Source organism: Delphinapterus leucas, chromosome 9 (genome assembly GCF_059928025.1).
Source record: "Delphinapterus leucas isolate spDelLeu-1000000601 "Yukka" chromosome 9, BTC_Dleu_Yukka2, whole genome shotgun sequence".
NCBI lineage: Eukaryota > Metazoa > Chordata > Mammalia > Artiodactyla > Monodontidae > Delphinapterus > Delphinapterus leucas.
In genome coordinates this window covers 45,613,495-45,631,251 of record NC_143137.1, presented here as the reverse complement: position 1 = coordinate 45,631,251, position 17,757 = coordinate 45,613,495, and positions in this window count along the sequence as shown.

Genomic DNA, 17,757 nt, shown 5'->3' with positions numbered 1-17,757 from the left:
AGACGTAAGCCAGAAACAAGGCGACATTTAATCCAAGCTCTAAGAAAGTCCTGAAACAGGACGCTGGGCCCTGCTTTGCTGCCAATATGCCTGTGTCCCAACTGTGGGAGGGCTGCTCTCCCCTCGGCCTCTCCCACCCATAGCGCTTTCCATGTGACAACAGCTGTCCTTTGAGATTTAGCTCAAGTTGCTGTAAGCACATTATCCCGCATCCCAGGGGAGGTTCAGTGACCTCTCCGGGCGGTCATGTATTCCAGGGAGCTCATGTTCTCATGGTCATCTCTGGTCAGAGTCCCAGCTTTTGCTGGCCTCTTGTTCTGCCCTTGTCTCTTCTGTCTGGCTTGCACAGACCCACACATGCATTTCCCCTGAGCCCCTGACCACAGAGCAGGGTGTGGCTATCCCTGCTATGTGGAAGCTCGGCACTGAGATCCTTCTTCCTCCTGCTGAGCCAAGACCCTTCTGCTCCTGCTGGCTGTGCATGGATCTGCCGCCTTGAACCTCACCCCTGCCAGGCGCCAGCCCCACTAGCCCCTGCCTGGGGACAGAGGCTATGCAGGGCCCAGCGAATTGTCTGCTGGGTAATTGGGAGGGAGAACAGTCCTCGTTAGAGGCCCCACAGCAGGGTGCTTCTGGGTGTGTGTAGTGGGACAGCGTCTGCTGTGGATGAGTTTGCCCACAGGCCACCACAGAGGTGGGTTCGAGACCGTTCAAATGATCGCCAGAGTGGCGCATTCAGACCACTCTTTCCCTCCAGCCTCGGGCCTGCTGTGACCCCCCCTCACGGGTCTCAGAGCTGCCCTGCCATTTGGCTTTGCCTGTGTTCGTCACAGGTTTCTAGACAAACGGAAGCAGTAGGCTATGTATACATAAAAAGAGATTCATTTTAAGGAACTGGCTCATGCAGGTGTGGGAAGGCGGCAAGGCTGGAGTCCGTAGGTGAGCTGGCAGTCAGAAATTCAGGTGAGAGTTTGTATTGCAGCCTTGAGTCTGAAATCTGCAGGGCAGGGCAGGCAGGCTGGAAGTTCAGGCGGGGTCTCCACGTGGGAGTCTTGAGGCCGAATTCCTTCATCTTTGGGGAAACGTCAACTTCACCTGATTGGACGAGGGCCATGCACACTAGGCAGGTAATCTGCTTTACTCAAAGCCTACGGGTTTAAATGATTTAAAATCTAAAAAAACACCTTCATAGCAACATCTCAATGGGTGTTTGAGCAAGCAACCGGGTACCATAGCTTAGCCAAGTTGACACATACCATTAACCATGGCACAGCCCTATACCTGTCTATTTTGTGGGCCTGGATGCCTGAACCCCAAGTGTGGGCTTGATTTTGAGTTTTTCTGGGAGTCTCCGAGCTCACACGTAAACACCCAATGCTACTAGTTGGGCTAAAAGGAGGGGTGCCCAACTCCTTCTAGCGGGTATCACAGAAGCTTGGGCATCTAATATGTCTGTATGAGAGGACAGAACCATTTGTTAGACACAGATAACGCTGGGTCACAGACAACTCACAGCTAATCACAGGTCAATGATTTCTTACTTTTTCCTTTGTGCTTTTCGGTATTTTCCAAAATTGTACAAGGGTATGTATTCCTTTTTAATATTAAGAAAAGATGCATTTTAAAATGTAGGAATTAGTTATGGCTTGTTCTGGGGGTTGAGAAGGGATTTCCCTCAGCCCCGCAGGTTGGGTGGGTGAGTCTGGGCATTTAAGGAAGGCTGCTGTGGAGGAGGCCACAGGGATCCTGACCCCTAGGCCTGAGCCTACCCCACTGCACTGAACAGGCTCATGGTTTGCGGATCTAGTTGAAGACTTGGGGGCCGAAGGCTGCAGGGAGAGTGAGGACCCTGGGTTAATTCAGGGCCTGGAGTCTGGGGTACCTTGTTGCCCCCCACATAGAAGCTCCTAGGGAGTGGTGAGTGGGGATACTGTGAGAGCTGCTTTTGGGTCAGGTGGGGACAAAATGCAGGAATCAAACCCCAGCCAGGATTTGTAGTCTTGGCAGGAGTCAGCCCCTCTAGGACTGCTGGAGGCCATGCTCTGTAGACAGCTTGCAGGTGAGCTGGGACCAGCGTTTCACCCCAGATTGTCTTCTCAGCAACCTTGACCCCTGTGGTCACTTGGTATGACTTAGTCCTTCCCCGATCCCTTCTGTGGGCCCAGCCCTGTGTCAGCCTTCCTCAGGGAGGATGGGAAGAGGTGACCCAGGCTGATCCAGGGGGATGAGTCAGGGGTGGGAAGAGAAGCAGAGGAAAAATCCAGCCCCCATTCTCGGTAGGCTGACTCCTCCACAATCAAGGAACAGCCCAGTCTGGGGTAGAGGAGGCTGCGAGCATGTTGAGGAGGGGTGGAGGCCATGGGCGCTGGAACAGCCTGGGAAGGAGAGGAGATGGGATACACTTAGATGGTGGAGGGAAGAAGGAAAAGAAAGTCATTCCTGTTGCGTTGTGTTCAGGGAAGGTCATCACTATTCTTATAAGGAAGCGTATTTCATGAGGAAGTGAAATCCCACACTGGAAGCCTTGACTTCTGCGTTTCCAGATAGTGGGCTTTGTGAGTTACCAAGACTTATAATAATAACAGCTGATGGATACGTATTTTGAACATAACGTAAATACCATCAAAGGTGGTCCCAAATATTGATTCGAATCCATTTACATATACAGTACGGACTTAGAGAATCCTCACAGAACCTTACTGTTGTCTGTGCTTTAGGGATGAAGAAACTGAAGCACAGAGAGATTAATTAACGGGCCCGCTATCACAGAGCCAATAAGTGGTGGCCCCGGGAGTGGAACCCAAACAATGTGGGTCAGGAGGTCATGCTCTTAGCCACCATGCTAAGGTGTCTTTCTTCAGGAAGGGCCACCTAAGGTCTACAGGTTTTTAGAAATACCTCTCCTGTTTTCCCGGGGTTTCCTGTGAAGTGAGAACCTCAGCTCTCCCTGCACACAGCCCTCCCACTGAATTTCAGAGCCCACCTGGGCATCAACCATCTGGCCCTCTGGCTAGTCTTACCAGGATTCTTTTTGTAAAGGGAAATTGGAATTTCACTAGAAAGCTTTTTCCTTCCTTAAGGATAGTACTCTCAAACTGAGCACTGGAGCCATTGATTGGGTGATAATAGGAGGTATTTGTGCTGAGAGCTGCATCTCCTGGCACAACCTGCTAATGTTCTCTTTGGTATATGGAATATTGACAAAGGAAAGTCAACTTGTCCTGCATTTCCCTTGGCTGCTTGGGAAGAAGGAGAAATTGGTTTTTGAACATAACGTAAATACCATCACAGGTGGCCGCAAATATTGATTCTGTGCAGGGTCTTATATGCGCATAGTAGGGGCTCAGTGGACATTGATTAAAGCCAGACTGCCTCCTGCATTCCACTTGTGTGACCGTGGGTGAGTTACTTCAGTTCTCTGGGTCACAATTCCCTTTGTAAAGTGGAGCTCAGAACAGTACCTGTTGTAGTTCCTACCTCCTCCGATGGCTTTGAAGACGACCTTGGTTAACCAAGGTAGAGAGGTGACTTCAGTGCCTGGACTGCGGTACACTCTCAATGGGTCTAGCTGCTGCGACAGGCTTTACGTGGGACAGTGAGTGGAAAATGTGGTCAGGATGGAGGAAGTCCCCCTGGTGATCCAGACCAGAAGTGACATTGACCTTTTACAAAGGTTTGTGTTACGATGAAAGTCTAGTGATAATTGGCAAATTAATATACAAAAATAGAGAGCTTTGCAGGGGACTTTAGAGAACATCTAGTTGAACAGCTAGTTTGATTTCCCTCCTTGTACATGTGGAAACTGAGGCCCAGTGAGCGGAGGGGTGTGCTCAGGCACTCGCAGTGGGTCCCTGTCAAAGATGGGACTTATGTTCCTCTGCATGGGAGGCTGTACTGCTTCTCCAGATTCACTTGTCTGTCCATGACCGTGAACTGATCAGAGGTTTGAATGTCAGAGAATCAACAGATTGCCTTTGGGAAAAGGCAAACACAAGTTAGCAAGTTCAGCACTGTGGTAGTGCCAGGATTCACCTAGGGAGGGACAGCAGTCATCGGTTTAATAAGACCTATTAACTCATGTGACTAGTTAACCAGGGAATTCTTTCCCAGAGGATCTCGCCATGATTTCTGTCCTGGCCATTGACGTCTGAACCTATGGGGCGATATGCATTTTCTAGATCATTGGAAACACAGTGCTGACATTGCAGGGTCCAGAGATGCCTTTCTGTTCAGTTCATAGGGAGGGAAAATGACACCCAGAGAAATCTTATTTGTCTTTTAGCTAGTTGGTGATAGATTGAAAACCAGAACCCAGAATCACTGACCTCCCAACAGGAATCCGACTGCAAGAAAACCGTGCTTCTCAGCAAGCCTCCTCTTACTGGTTTTCCCAGTAGCAATGCTTTAGAAAGTATTTCAGAACATCCCCCAACTCTGGCCCTTATTAAAGATGGAGTCTGTAGACATAGGAAAGAGGATTTAATGCTCATCCAGATTTGAGAATTGTAGACGCACAGTGAGGGAGGGAGATGATTCTCCAGAGGAAGGTAGAGTTAGGCTCTTGGTCATCTTTGGCTGTGACTGGCCCTGAGAGTTAGTTAGAGGGTCCATCCTAGGGCTGCTCAAAGTGGTGGGGGGTATCCGTGGATGCTGTCAGTTTGTGAACTTTTGGCTATTGGCCTGCAGTGAATATAGAAATTGAGAGTAAGCGTGTGGAAACTTCTGGCAGTTAGCAGAGTTGTTTTATGCTTGCTGAATCTAATCATAAAAATGTGAACATATATTTTGTGTGTCTTTATGGTTTATTTCATTTTTTCTAGAAGTCTATTTTTATTGTACAGCCTTTGGGGGCACCCTCCTCCAGGCTGCTTTCCTTGACCATCCTGGGTCCAGTGTTCTCCCCACTCCTGTGCTCTCCCTGAGTCTGAGCCTCATACTCCTGCCCTGGCTCTCTCCTCAGCTTGGTTTCTTCTCACTTGCACCCATGGGTATTCATAAACACTAATTTAAAAAATTATGTTTCATAACGTAAGAAACACCCAAATATATTATCATTATTAAAAATAAAAATAAGGGCTTCCCTGGTGGCACAGTGGTTGAGAGTCTGCCTGCCGATGCAGGGGACGCGGGTTCGTGCCCCGGTCCAGGAAGATCCCACATGCTGCAGAGCGGCTGGGCCCGTGAGCCATGGCTGCTGAGCCTGCGCGTCCGAAGCCTGTGCTCCGCAACGGGAGAGGCCACAACAGTGAGAGGACCGCGTACCGCAAAAAAAATAATAATAATAGTAAAAAAAAATAAAAATAAGAGAGACAGCCCCCTTGGCCCTCTCAGTTCCATCAACCTCCCCAGAGAACACGTTTTATCAGTTTCCTGAGTTCATTTTCACACCTTAAATTTTGCATTTATGCTTGAAATTTTGTACTTCTAGTTCTTCTGAGGGTGTTTACACAAATGTCATACTGCGCAGATGCACTTTCACTGAACAGTATGTCTTAGAGATCTTTCAGTATCAGCACTTACGTGCTATGCGTCACTTATGTATGTCGTCTGTGTATATCATCTATGCTACGGCATGAATATGGCATAAAATACCACCCATGGTAATGGTGGCCTTGTGTGCCAGAGCGGGGTCCAGTGCCCTTGTTAACGGAAGTGCGCTACGTTTCCAGAGTTTCACTGTTATTGACTACATGCAGAGGACACTTTTGCACGTGCCTCTTTGTGTAACATGTGCGAGTATTTCCCTGGGATACAAACTCTGACGTGGGATTGCTGAATTGGAAGATACAGACAATTTGTATTTTAATAGATGCTGTTAAATTGTCCTCCAAATTGCTGGCTTCCCAGCACCTGAGACCCCCCAATATGTCCTATTCGTGTCTAGAGCAGTTATTATCAGTCTTCATTTTGCCAATCTGATAAACAGAAAGGTGAATCTCATTCTTGCTTTAATTTGCATTTCTCTGATTACTCATGAGGCTAAGCATATTTTCTTATGGTTATTAGCCATTTGTAGAGGAAACGCTCACTGAATGAACTAGGGGCTGAATAAAGATACTGTGAAAGGAGGAGAAGGGTAACTCAGCTTGGGGCAGATTTTGCTCTATGAAGTCCAGGTCACCAGGCTGGTCCAGGAGGGATGCTCACAGGACCTGGCTGGGGTGTAGGGTGAGGATGGCATTTCTGACACTTAGAACAATAGAGTCACACAGTCAAAGACCAGACTGGGGCCTGAACCCGAGGCCTCCTCAGCTCGTGGGATCTCACCCTAATTGGTGTCCCTCATTAAAGGATCTGTCACTGTCTGGCTCAGGAACCTGACAGATGTGGGTAGGGAGGATTGTAGTCTTTTGGCTACAGTTTGTTTGTTATCCATTGTTGCAAACTACCCCAAACGTAATGATTAAGACAACAGCAATCTTGGTTTGCTCATGCTTCTGCAATTTGGGGAGGGCTCAATGGGAACAGCTCAGTTGTCAATGACCAGACCCATGAGTTGTCTGCTGGGCCTAGATCATTCAAGGAGGCTTCTTCATTCACATAGCTGGGCCAAGATGGCTGGACCAGTTGGGGCCTGGGTGGGCATCGTGCTGCATGGCCTTTTCAAGTGGCTTCGCTGAGCCTTCCTGACAGCATGGTGATTTCAGGGAAGTGACAGTTTTACCTGGTCATTGGCTCCCCTCAGGATGCACGAGTGAAAGCTGCCAGGTCTTCTTAATGCTCAGATCTGGAAGCCCCGGAATGTCATTGATGCCTCATCCACTGGCTAAGTCACAGTCTCAGGGCCAGGGGAGGGGAAATAGACCTCACTAATGTGGAAGAGTGGCACGGGCCTATTGCAAATGAGCATGTGGGTTGAGAGAGATTGTTGTAGCTTTTGGAAACACCATCTACTATACAATTAAAATCCTTTCAAAGAGATTGAGAAAAGAGAGGAGAATTTATAAGGATATGGAGTGTCTCAGTGAAACCCAGGCCAGGAAATGCAGCAGGGGGAAGGTTTGGCTTGGGAAAACCCATCAATAACTCAGACTGCATCCCCCTCACTTCCCTGGGGCGCCAAGGCCTCCTGTGCACACCAGTTTTCTCTGCTTTCTGTGTTCACGGGCTCTATGACGCTGCCTCAGGATAGTGCCCTCAGCCCCCAAGTCCTCAGCTTCCCTAGGTTTTTGTGAATCCCAGTTCCAAGCCCCAGAGAGTCCGACTGGTCCAGCTCAGGGCAGCTTTTCTCCCAAATGTGGAAAATGAGGCTCAGAGACGCCAAAGGTGTTGCCTCGCACCAGAGAGCGGCGGGGTCGGGTTCCTAGCCCTTGAGCCTCCATCTGATCCAGAGCCAAGGCTCACTCCAGGCTGTCCCTGAGCGTGGCCCCCCCTCCCCCCAAGCCCCTGTCAAGCTCAGACCTCGGGAGCTGACAGCCTCCTCTGGTCCCTGCTTGGAAGGGGCGACATCCTGCCACTCAGGGTGGGTAGGGGGCCACTTAGAGGTGTGATTCATCTAGAGTGAAGGGCTTCAGTCACCCCAGCGGGCTTTCTGCCTTCTCACTCTAGCTGCAGCGTGGGCTGGGACTGCAGAGTTTCCAAGGCGAGGTGCAGAAGGGGGCAGGCAGTAATGCTCACTTCGGAGGCCCCTCGGTGAAGGCAATCCATCTTTCTGGCAGCTCTGATGAGAAGGCTTGTTATATCTCCCTGGGGTGCAGCTGCCTGGCTGGGATGAGACACCCCAGGGCTGCTTCTGACCTCACACCTTCCCCTACAGTCTATCAAAAACCTGGTCTGTGGTCCCACGTCACCTGTACCACTTTCTCGGCCCTACCCAGGGGCTGGTCTGCTCTAGGTTTCCAGACCCTTCTTCTGTGCAGGTCCTTAGCTGATGTCAACCCACAGCCTGGAATATCCCCTTCCCCCATTTCTACCTAAGTGTATCCTCTCCACCCTCCACGGCTTGCAGCAAAGGTCACCTCCTCCACAACGCCTTGGTCAGGTTCTCATGAGAACTGTTTCTACCTCCCTTTGGACATCTCTCTCCTTTCAGCTTGGATCACTGGGATTCTGGACACAGGCAGCAAGGCCTGGAACATCCTCATAACATATCATTTATTCATTCAACTATTTACCGAGTGCCCATTCTGTGCCAGGCACAGTTGTAGCACTGGGGAACAGATGAAATGAAAGTCACTGCCTCTGCGGACCTGAGATTCTTTTGTGGGAGGCCAGCAACAAAAAAGATGATTGAGTCACATGCGCGGTGAGTCACATGGAGTAGGTGCTATGGGGTGAGATGAAGCAGGGGAGGGAGCGTAGAGTGCCAGGGATGGGACAGGATGGGGTGGGGGTCGCCTTCTAAGGTGGGCACGTCACTCACCAGCTGTGTGAGTTTCAGCCAATTTCTTGATTTCAATCCACCAACTTTTAGTTGCCTTGACTATAAAACCAGAACAATGGCACCTAGCTCAAGTAGAAAGTCACAGATAATGGAAAGTCAGTGCCTGGTGCATAGTAGGTGCTTCCTAACTGAGCTGTTACTACTACCACCATCATCGCCTGCCAACAAGGACTTGAAAGCAAAGTTTGCCCAAATAATCCTCCCTGGGCGGGTAGTGGGGAACAACTCCATCTGATCAGATTCCAGCTCCCTGAAAGGGGCACAGAGTTCTAGAGGGTTCTGTCGCTTTAAGAGGATGAAAAGGGGGATAAATCTGCCTCTGCAGCCCCCCGGGTCAGAACACTTAAACTGACTCCCTTTCATGATTTCAGGCAGTCCTCAGCGTGTCCCTGCCACTCTACCTGGGAGTTCAGTTTCTAGGAAGAGTTGATTAATTGGGTGTCAGTAATTGGTTTTGGCTGCTGGATAGGGGAGGTCACAGATTCTGGGGGGTGGAGCACTCTGCAAGCGGGATGCACGTAGCAAGGTGGCTGGAGCCCTCAGCTGGGAGGGAGGCGTGGGTCCTCTTTCCTGTGTGTGTGTGTGTGTGTGTGTGTGTGTGTGTAGAGAGAGAGAGAGAGAGAGAGAGAGAGAGAGAGAGAGTGAGAGAGAGTTCCCACTTCTCCTCCCTGGGCCTCTGCCAGGACAAAATGGGGTGTTTCAGCAAGGTGGGCCATCATGTGGACAGCCTGCAGGTGAGGTGGGACACATCCTCCTGGTAGGCAGAACTTGGCCTTCTAGGCTCCAAGAGTCCCCCTGGCTTCCTCCACCTACAAGGCCTCTTGACCATGGGGTAGCCAGCAATTGGGCCAGAGCCACCGCCATTGGCAGGCCTGGGGCCCAGACCTTTGGGTCCTGCTCTGAGGTGGGGACCTGGACCCCATGGCCTCTCTCAGGCCCACCTGGTGCCAGGACTCGAGTTAACACTCACCAAAAGAGCCCCTTCTCCCTGAGGAGAATTGCTGCCGAGGGGGGATAAATTTAGGACTCCAGATGGTTTCTCAACCACGCAGAAGCAGGGCTCAGCCTGGAGTCTGTTGATATTTTTTGGTTACGTAATGTAATTCTACCTTGAATTTGCATAGCCCTTTTTCTTTTCTTTTTGAAGCGCTGTCCCATCAACCCATTCAATGCCGGCACCTCTTCGCACAGTATATCAGCCAAAGCCTTCTTCCCGCTCTCCAGATGGTCAGCGGCGGCCCCTCAGCAGGTCAGAGGAGCCTGGGCCGCACTGAGCCGTCTCTACAGACAGCCCCACCCCGATAGAAAAACAACTCAGTGTGGGTGAGGCCTAGTTATCCCCATACCGCCCTCACCCCATGGTGTGGACAGTGCTCTGGGCCCAGAGAGCGTCAGCGCAGGGCAGAGGGGTAACCGGAAGTGGGATCCGGCTGCTCGCCGCTCAAAAGCCAATAAAGAGGCCAGGTTGGTGGAAAGGAAAGTTTGCTTCATTTTGTATGCAGGCAACCGGGGTCGGAGGGTGGGTGGAGGGCGGACGCCTGTCCAAAGGTCAACTCCCCCCGTGAAAACCAGGGGGCAAGAGCTTCTATAGACGGAGGGAGGGGTCTACATGCAGAAACAGCACAGTCAGCTCTGACAGGCATCTTGAAGTTGGTCATCGGTGGTCTGACCAACATCATCCTGACTGTTTTAGGTACAGTTAGTCTTCGGTTCCAGGGTCGGTTTGTTCCCGTTTCCCTGAGGCCAATTCTTGGAATTGTGGCAGCTTATGTCGTGGCTACAGCCTGGTCATCATGTCGTTAACTTCTTCCACCCGGTGGAGGTTTCAGTATCTATAAGACAGCTCACAGGAGATGGCTCAGAATATTATCTACAGCCCTTGAGGAGGAATTAAACGTCCTTGACTGTGCTTAATGACTGAATTATTATTATTTGGTCTTCTTTGTTTTCCTTTGTTTCTGCATTTTCTCACTTCTCCGATTAAACTTATTCTTTGGCTAAAGTTTTTCCACAGGCAAAAGGCAGGCAGAGGACATGGGGCGGGGGCAAGGGCCATAGGGTCCTGCTCCGCTTCAGAGGGATTCTGCAGCCGGAAGCCGGGACGCCCACCAGGGCTGCAGCCGGAAGCCAGGACGCCCACCAGGGCTGCAGCCGGAAGCCAGGATGCCCACCAGGGCTGCAGCCGGAGCAGCACAAGCAGAACCGCTTCTGGTGCTCAGGCATCTTCAGGGGACCCGCCAGCTCACACGCAGCCTGAGCGCTGCAGTCATGCACATGCTGGATTCGGTTTTAATTTATTTGCAGGTGAATCTCTCTCCCAAGGCAGGAGGAGGGGAGCACACTCTCTTTTTAATTACTCGGGGCATTATTTACAAAGCCCTCTGAGCTGAGGCCCTGACAGAGGGTAATTCTGATCTCCCTTCTGGACTTTTCTTCCACAATTACTTGCCCAGGCTGAGCCCAGTTGCCCCCCCCGCCCCACTTCTGCTGCTCCCCTCTCCCCTCTCCTTGCACCCCGCTGCTTTCTGCCTTGATGAACAGAGCTTTGGAGGCACCACTGAGCCCAGTCCTAGGCCCGGGCAGGAGTGGCCCCAGGGCGACAGCCAGTCGCCCAGGCAGAGACGCGGCCCCCTCAGCGGGCCTTGAAGCCTAAGTCTGGTCATGTCACTCCTCTGCTCAAGGGTCTGAAATGGCTCTCAACTCACTCAGAGGAAGGGCCTGGGCTTTACAGTGGCCCTCAAGGCTCTCCACACACACAGGTACGTGAACACACACACGCACAGAGGCCTGCATGAACAGCACACCATTCACACACACATCTGCAGGCACATGTCCCCGGTGTGCACACACACAGACCCTTGCACGAACAACACGCACACAGAGGCCTGCACACACACACACACATACGCACGCACACACCTGCGTAGCCTGCACCTGGAACTTGCCAGCCGCTCTCCCTTCTCAGGGTCCTTACACCTGCTGTTCCCTCTGCCTGGGAGGCATCTGCCCTGATACCTGTGTGGCTCCCTCCCTCACCTCCTGCTTCAAATGTCACTGAGGCCCTCCCTGGCTGCCCTGCCGTGGACACCACTGTGCCTCACCAGATCACCTGCCTTTAGGCTGGTGCACCATAGAGATGAGTTGGAGAGGAGAGGCCTCGGATCCTTGGAGGAGACCCCGGGCAACACCTTCCTTCCACTACCTCATGTCAGGGAGGGGTGACACATAACACTCAAGGCCACACAGCTGATGAGAGGTCCAGCTGCGCCTGGAATCCAGGCTTTCCAACTCCTGGCTAAAACTCCGGGGCACAGGGTTACCACCTGGCTTCGTACCCTCAGGCTGCTCCCCTCTCCTGGAGTCTCAGTTTTGCCATCCGTGAATTGGGTGGTTGTCTCCATGGCCTTTGAGGGGCCTGCCTTCACTGGGACTCCCCTTTCCTGCCAGCTCTTGGGAAAGATAGACACTGGGCGGGTTCCATCCATGGTGTCCTTCTCCCAACCACTTTGGGATTCCGTCCCACCTTTCTACTCCCCAGCCCACCGGCCCCCAGCACCGCAATGCAGGAGCGAGGGGGTCATTTGACTGTCTGAAAGCCAAATGCTGGGCTCTCTTAATGGATTTCAGAAGCTTTCTGCCTTTGCTGCCACAGTAGAAAAGATTTTCTTCTTTGTGGTATTGAAGGAAATACAAGCAGTTATGCCTTTTGAGGTCTAAAATGAGCAAGATAACCCCGGGTGAGAGGCGGGGCGGGTAAATTACTGGCGGCAGAATGGACAGTGGCCATCTTTCTCAGATCCAGAAGTTATCATTACAAAGAGAAATTCATTGTTTTCTTTTCAGCCTAGGGGGTAGGCTACCAACAGCATGAAGTGGATTTCTCCCTGAATTACGGATGTGCACTCCCCCTGTCTGTAGGCATTCGGCCCCCGTCAGGTCTCAGCTGGGCCAGCCTCTCCAGCAGGAGCCGCTGCATCTGCAAAGTAAGGATTTCCCGGCCATGTTCCCTCTGGGAAAGCCTCTGACCCTCCCTCCACCATGGCCACAGAGAAGCGTGTCATCCTCCTTCGCTCCTGGCCCTCCGCTTCCCAAGGAAGAGGCATCAGGAGTCCTGACATGCCAGACCCTGTTTATTCAGACCCTTCTTGCTTCTCCAGCCTTGTATCCCCTGGTCCGGCACCTACCAGCCACCCAGCCTTCCTGATCTGGGTGCCCCACGCATGCCCACCTTCCCACTGCCTTTCATCACACCAGTCTCTTTGCAGGATGATCAGCCCTAGACCGGCCCCTCTGCCTGGGGAAACCCCTCTAAGCCCACGCCAGCCCCTGCAGGAGCCCTTGATGACTCTCCCTCTTTCCAGGTGCTCACCCTGGCTATGCCCCCTCTCAGGGGCAGCCAGCCACACCCATGTCACACACCCACCCTCAGCCTGAGGACTAAAGGGAAGGCCACAAGGTACCTCCTCTAGACCAACTTCCCACTGGGTGCTGGGCTGCAGGAGCCCCTCTCCTCCATCCTGCAGGAGCTCTCAGCTTCTACTTGCATAGCCCACAGTGACAGGGAGCTCACTCCCTTCCCCCTACACCCATACACACACTCGCCCACCAGCCTCCTCAGTGGATGAATGTGTGTCCTTCCTTGTGTTAAGGCCCCATCACCCTTCCCCCAGGGATGACTCTTGCCCCCTGAGCCCTTCCTGCTTCCTCAGACATCCCAGCACCCATGCGGAGCAAGATGGGCAAGACGTTGTTGCCTTCACGGCCATGCCAGGGGCGGGGGGTGGGTCTGAAGAAACCTTCACCCCCGTCTTTTGCTCGGACCGCCGATAGTGCAGTATGATCCGGGCTGTCCCGAAGGCCCTTGTGCTGTGCCCCCGACATGGAGCTCAGGACCCACCAGCAGATGAAAATTCACTCAGCATGTCAGGAGGAGCCCACCCACTGTCATCCAGGTGTGTGGGGAGGGCAGGGCCTCAGAGCCCAGCCTCACCCAGGTTCCCACTTTCCTCAGAAGAATCCGAAAACCAGACCAGGGTCCTACCACACAGGCCAAATCTGGGAGAGAATTGGGCCAGCCTTGAACATGCCTGTCTTCTAGAGGCTTCCAGAATGCTCAGCTTCTGTGTACCTGTAAGCTGGATTCTAAGACTCAAGTATTCCATGAATATTTGCCACTCCCAGTCTGGATTCCAAGTTCAAGAATTCCCAAGGTGTGCTCGCTTATTCTTTGGTGTTTGTCAGGGTGCTGGGCTCCACTTCCTGTTCTGGTCCTCAGAGAGCTCGATGGCCATTGCAAGGCTGTCGGTGACCAGGGCAGCCGCTGAAGCAGGAGCCCAGGGCAGCCTGCACGGTGCTGACCCCCACAGTGACACCCCAATCCAGCCAGTTGCCCATCCCATCCATCCAACCCAGCTGGGCTCTGTCCCCACTCACGCCTCAGCTTCCTCTCCTATCATAGTCTCCTCATAATGCTACCTCACCTGCACACGCCAGGTATTTTCCCCTCCTTCCTGATTGTGTCATCCTGGAAAGGTGATGTCCTCCTCATCTTCCTTCTTCAGGGTCAAGCTCTGTGCCTTCAGGGGAGCTCCCTCAGGGCCCACTGACTTCCTTGGGGTTCCCTAAATCCCTACGGACCTCCTTGGGAGCGCCCCGGCTTCGCATGCTGGAACACACCCTCCAGCCATCTCTGACTCAGCCACTGATTGATCCCTGGATGCCCAGCAGGGTGGGAGGTTCCTCCTCTGTGCTCACTGGACATGAGTGGAATTAAAAGGGAAGGAGTCCTGACAACAGCCAACACTTCATAGCGCTTACCTTGCACTAGACGAGATGCTGAGTGCTTACTATTATATATGAACTCATTTCATCTCCACTATCACCGCATTTTGTATATGATGAAACAGCATTGGAGAGAGCTTAACTAACTTACCCAGGTTCATAAACCTGAGTGTCGGCATCAGGATTGAAACCCAGGTAGTGATGCCTTTGACCGCCACTCTCTACTGCCCTCTGTGATACAGCGATGGGGAGGACAATTGAGGGCTGTGTCCAGTGACAATTAGCTCAGCGGACAATGGCTAACTGAGAAATGTGCTCATTTGTGCTGATTCCGGTGGTAACATGCCATGTTCCAGCCCTGGGTGTACAGTAGTTAAGACCTGTCCCCGACCTGATGGAGCTCACAGACTTGTGGTAAACAAGATGACGGGTCCACAGAGCCTTGCAAAACCATGTGGCACCATGCTGGTGGTGAAGGGGGAAGGAAAGATGCTCTAGGTGGAGCAGATAAACTACCTGGGTTTAGAGCTAAGGGGAGGATCTACCAAGTATGGCCACAGCCAAGGCCAAAGGCATGCAAAGCAGAGTAAACAGCACATGCAAAGATCCTGAGGCAGGGAGGGCTGAGGTTTGGGAACAGTAAGGCCAATGTGGCTGGAGTGTTAGGTCACGTCAGGTGACCCCTAAGGAAGTTTGGAGGAATTTTTGTTATCTTCCCATGTGGGGTGTGAGGCGCTGGGGTGGAGGACCCTTCCCTTCCAGAATTCCAGGCTCCTCTGCTGAAGCTTACATTTGCCTTTCCTGGATTTCTGGATTTCCTACTATTTTAAGCCCTGATTTGGCCCCAGCAGGACAGAACCTGTTCCTTGTAGATGCCAGTAATTATGGTGTAAATTTCTTCTTCCTACACAATCTGTTTCTTCCATGTTGCTTTTTTTTCCTGTTGTTTTGTTCTCTAGTGATTAGGTTCTCCTCACATGTGTGGCATCCTTAGCTGTCTGCTCATACTTGGAGGGGGGCACTGCAGAGGTTAGAAGCTCTGTACTCATGGTGGGGAGGTGATCTGGCTGAGCTATTTGTTGGGGGACAACCGATGTTGATTTCTTAGGTCAATAGGACACCTTAAGTCAATTTCTCTTGCCTTGGTCAGATTCTCCAGAGAACACCCCCTCCACCCGGCCTCCCGCTAGAGGAAAAAACACCTAGCAGCAGGCATTCTGGAAGCTGAGTAAGAGGGAAGAAGCCCGGGGCAGGGGATGGCCTTGATATTCAGCCTGTAAGTCTTCATAATCCTTTTACTTTCAGGATGGTGCTTCTCCCATCCACTCGTAGTCCGTGGTCCAGCCGCCCTCTGTTTCGCCCTCTCTGAGAACCCACCTTGGTCCTGTGTGTGTGGGTGAGGAGTGCCAGCTGCACTGGGTTGATGAGCACCTGGCCTTATCCCACACAGTGTTCAATAATCCTCCTGTTGTACGCCCACAGTCAGCCCACTCGATCTGCCTTTTCCAGAAGCAGCCAGTCCCGTCTCCTAAAGCAAATCATGCTGCTTACCAGCATCTACCACTGCGGGCTTGTGATGCAGCTAAGTTAGGGGCCACTAATCAGGCTGACCCCCAGCTTTCAAAATCGTGGTGCTGTCATCTCCTTTCCAGTTTGTCCTTGTGGGTTTATGGTGTTAAATAATGTTTACTGTCATTTTAGTGGGGTTTCAGAACAGATAGAGCTCAAATGTCTGTTTGCTCTGCCACTTTAATTGAAAAATCTGTTTCAGTTATTTTTTGTGTGGTAGCCACTTACCCCCAAAATTAGACACTGAAAACGAGAAGCTTTTTTTTTTTTTCTGCGGTATGCGGGCCTCTCACTGTTGTGGCCTCTCCCGTTGCGGAGCACAGGCTCCGGATGCGCAGGCTCAGCGGCCATGGCTCACGGGCCTAGCCGCTCTGCGGCATGTGGGATCTTCCCGGACCGGGTCACGAACCCGTGTCCCCTGCATCGGCAGGCGGACTCTCAACCACTGCGCCACCAGGGAAGCCCGAGAAGCATTTATTTTTATTTCATTATTCTGTGAGTTGGCTGGGCAGGGCTGGTTCGGCCATTCTCTGCACTCAGCTGGCACCTCGGCTGGGCTGGTGGTCTGTCTGGGAGGCCCTCACTCGTTTGCCTGGCAGTTGGCTCCATATCAGCTGGGGCAGTGGGCACGGCCACCAGGATCCAGAGGCCACCTGGGCTTTCTGACATGCTCCAGGTCACAGGGTTCCTCAGAGCAGCAAGAGAGGAAACAAGCTCCAGTGTATGAGCACTTTTTTAAAAAAGGAACTTTATTTGTTAGAGCAGTCTTAGGTTCACAGTGAAATTGAACAGGAAGTACAGAGGGTTCCCACTTTCCCCCTGTCCCTCAACTTCCCTCACTGTCAACATCCACCCCTAGATGGGTACGTTTGTTGCGATCAGTGAATCTATACTGATATCTTATTATCACTCAAATTCCATAGTCTCCATCTGGTTCACTCTTGGGGTACATTCTATGGGTTTTGACAGCTGTATGTAAAGACATGTGCCCACCATTACAGTACCATACAGAGTAGTTTCACTGCCCTAAAAATCCTCTGTGCTCAGCCTATTAATCCTTCCTTTCCGCCATCCCTGCGAAAGTTGATCCTTTTACTGTTTCCGTAATTTTGCCCCTTCCAGGATGTCATCATGTAATTGAAATCATGGACTACGTAGCCTTTTCCGATGGGCTTCTTTCACTTAGTAATCTGATTTAAGGTTCCTCCATGACTTTCAGGGCTTGAGAGATCATTATTTTTTAGCACCAAATAATATTCCATTATCTGGATGGACCACAGTATATTCATCCATTCACCTATTGAATGACATCTCGGTTGCTTCCGAGTTGGGGCCATTATGAACAAAGCTGGTATCGACATCTGTGTACAAGTGTTTGTGTGGACATACATTTTCAACTCTCTTGGGTAAATACCAAGGAGCGAGAGATGGAACAGGCCCATGTGCAAGCGCTTTTCAAGCCCCTGCCAGCATCGCTTTTGCTGACGCTGTATTGACCAAAACAAGACACATGGCCACGCCCAGATTGGGAGTGGTGACGTGATGAAGAGGAATAGATGTGACCTCCTAGTGGGAGGGGCAGCCAAGTCATTTGCAAAGACAAGTTGCCTGCTGGAAAGGGAAGAATCTTGGTCAGTTTTGCAATCTACCCCACCCTGGTACATGCTTTTGAAATCTCCATGTTCTGCTTCTGCCTGAAGTACAAAGTTGTTGGCTTCTGGCCCATTTGAAATGTAAAGAATGGGACAAAGCTGCTGGATTAGATGGTTTTGGCAGCTTTGAAGTTCAGAGGGTGAAGTCCATACTTGTAAGTTTCACACAGTCAACTTCTTTATTTAGCAATACTTGTGCCGCTGGTACCCTGTGATGGGCACGGGGTGGGGTGGGGGGGTACATCAGGGAAGGAGAGAACGTCCTTTCCGGGGAGGGAAGGGGATAGAGACAGGAAAGAGAATAACATGGGCCATGAAGGAAGAAATGGGTGATGTGGTGGGAATGGAGGGGGTGAGGAGGGAGAATGTGCT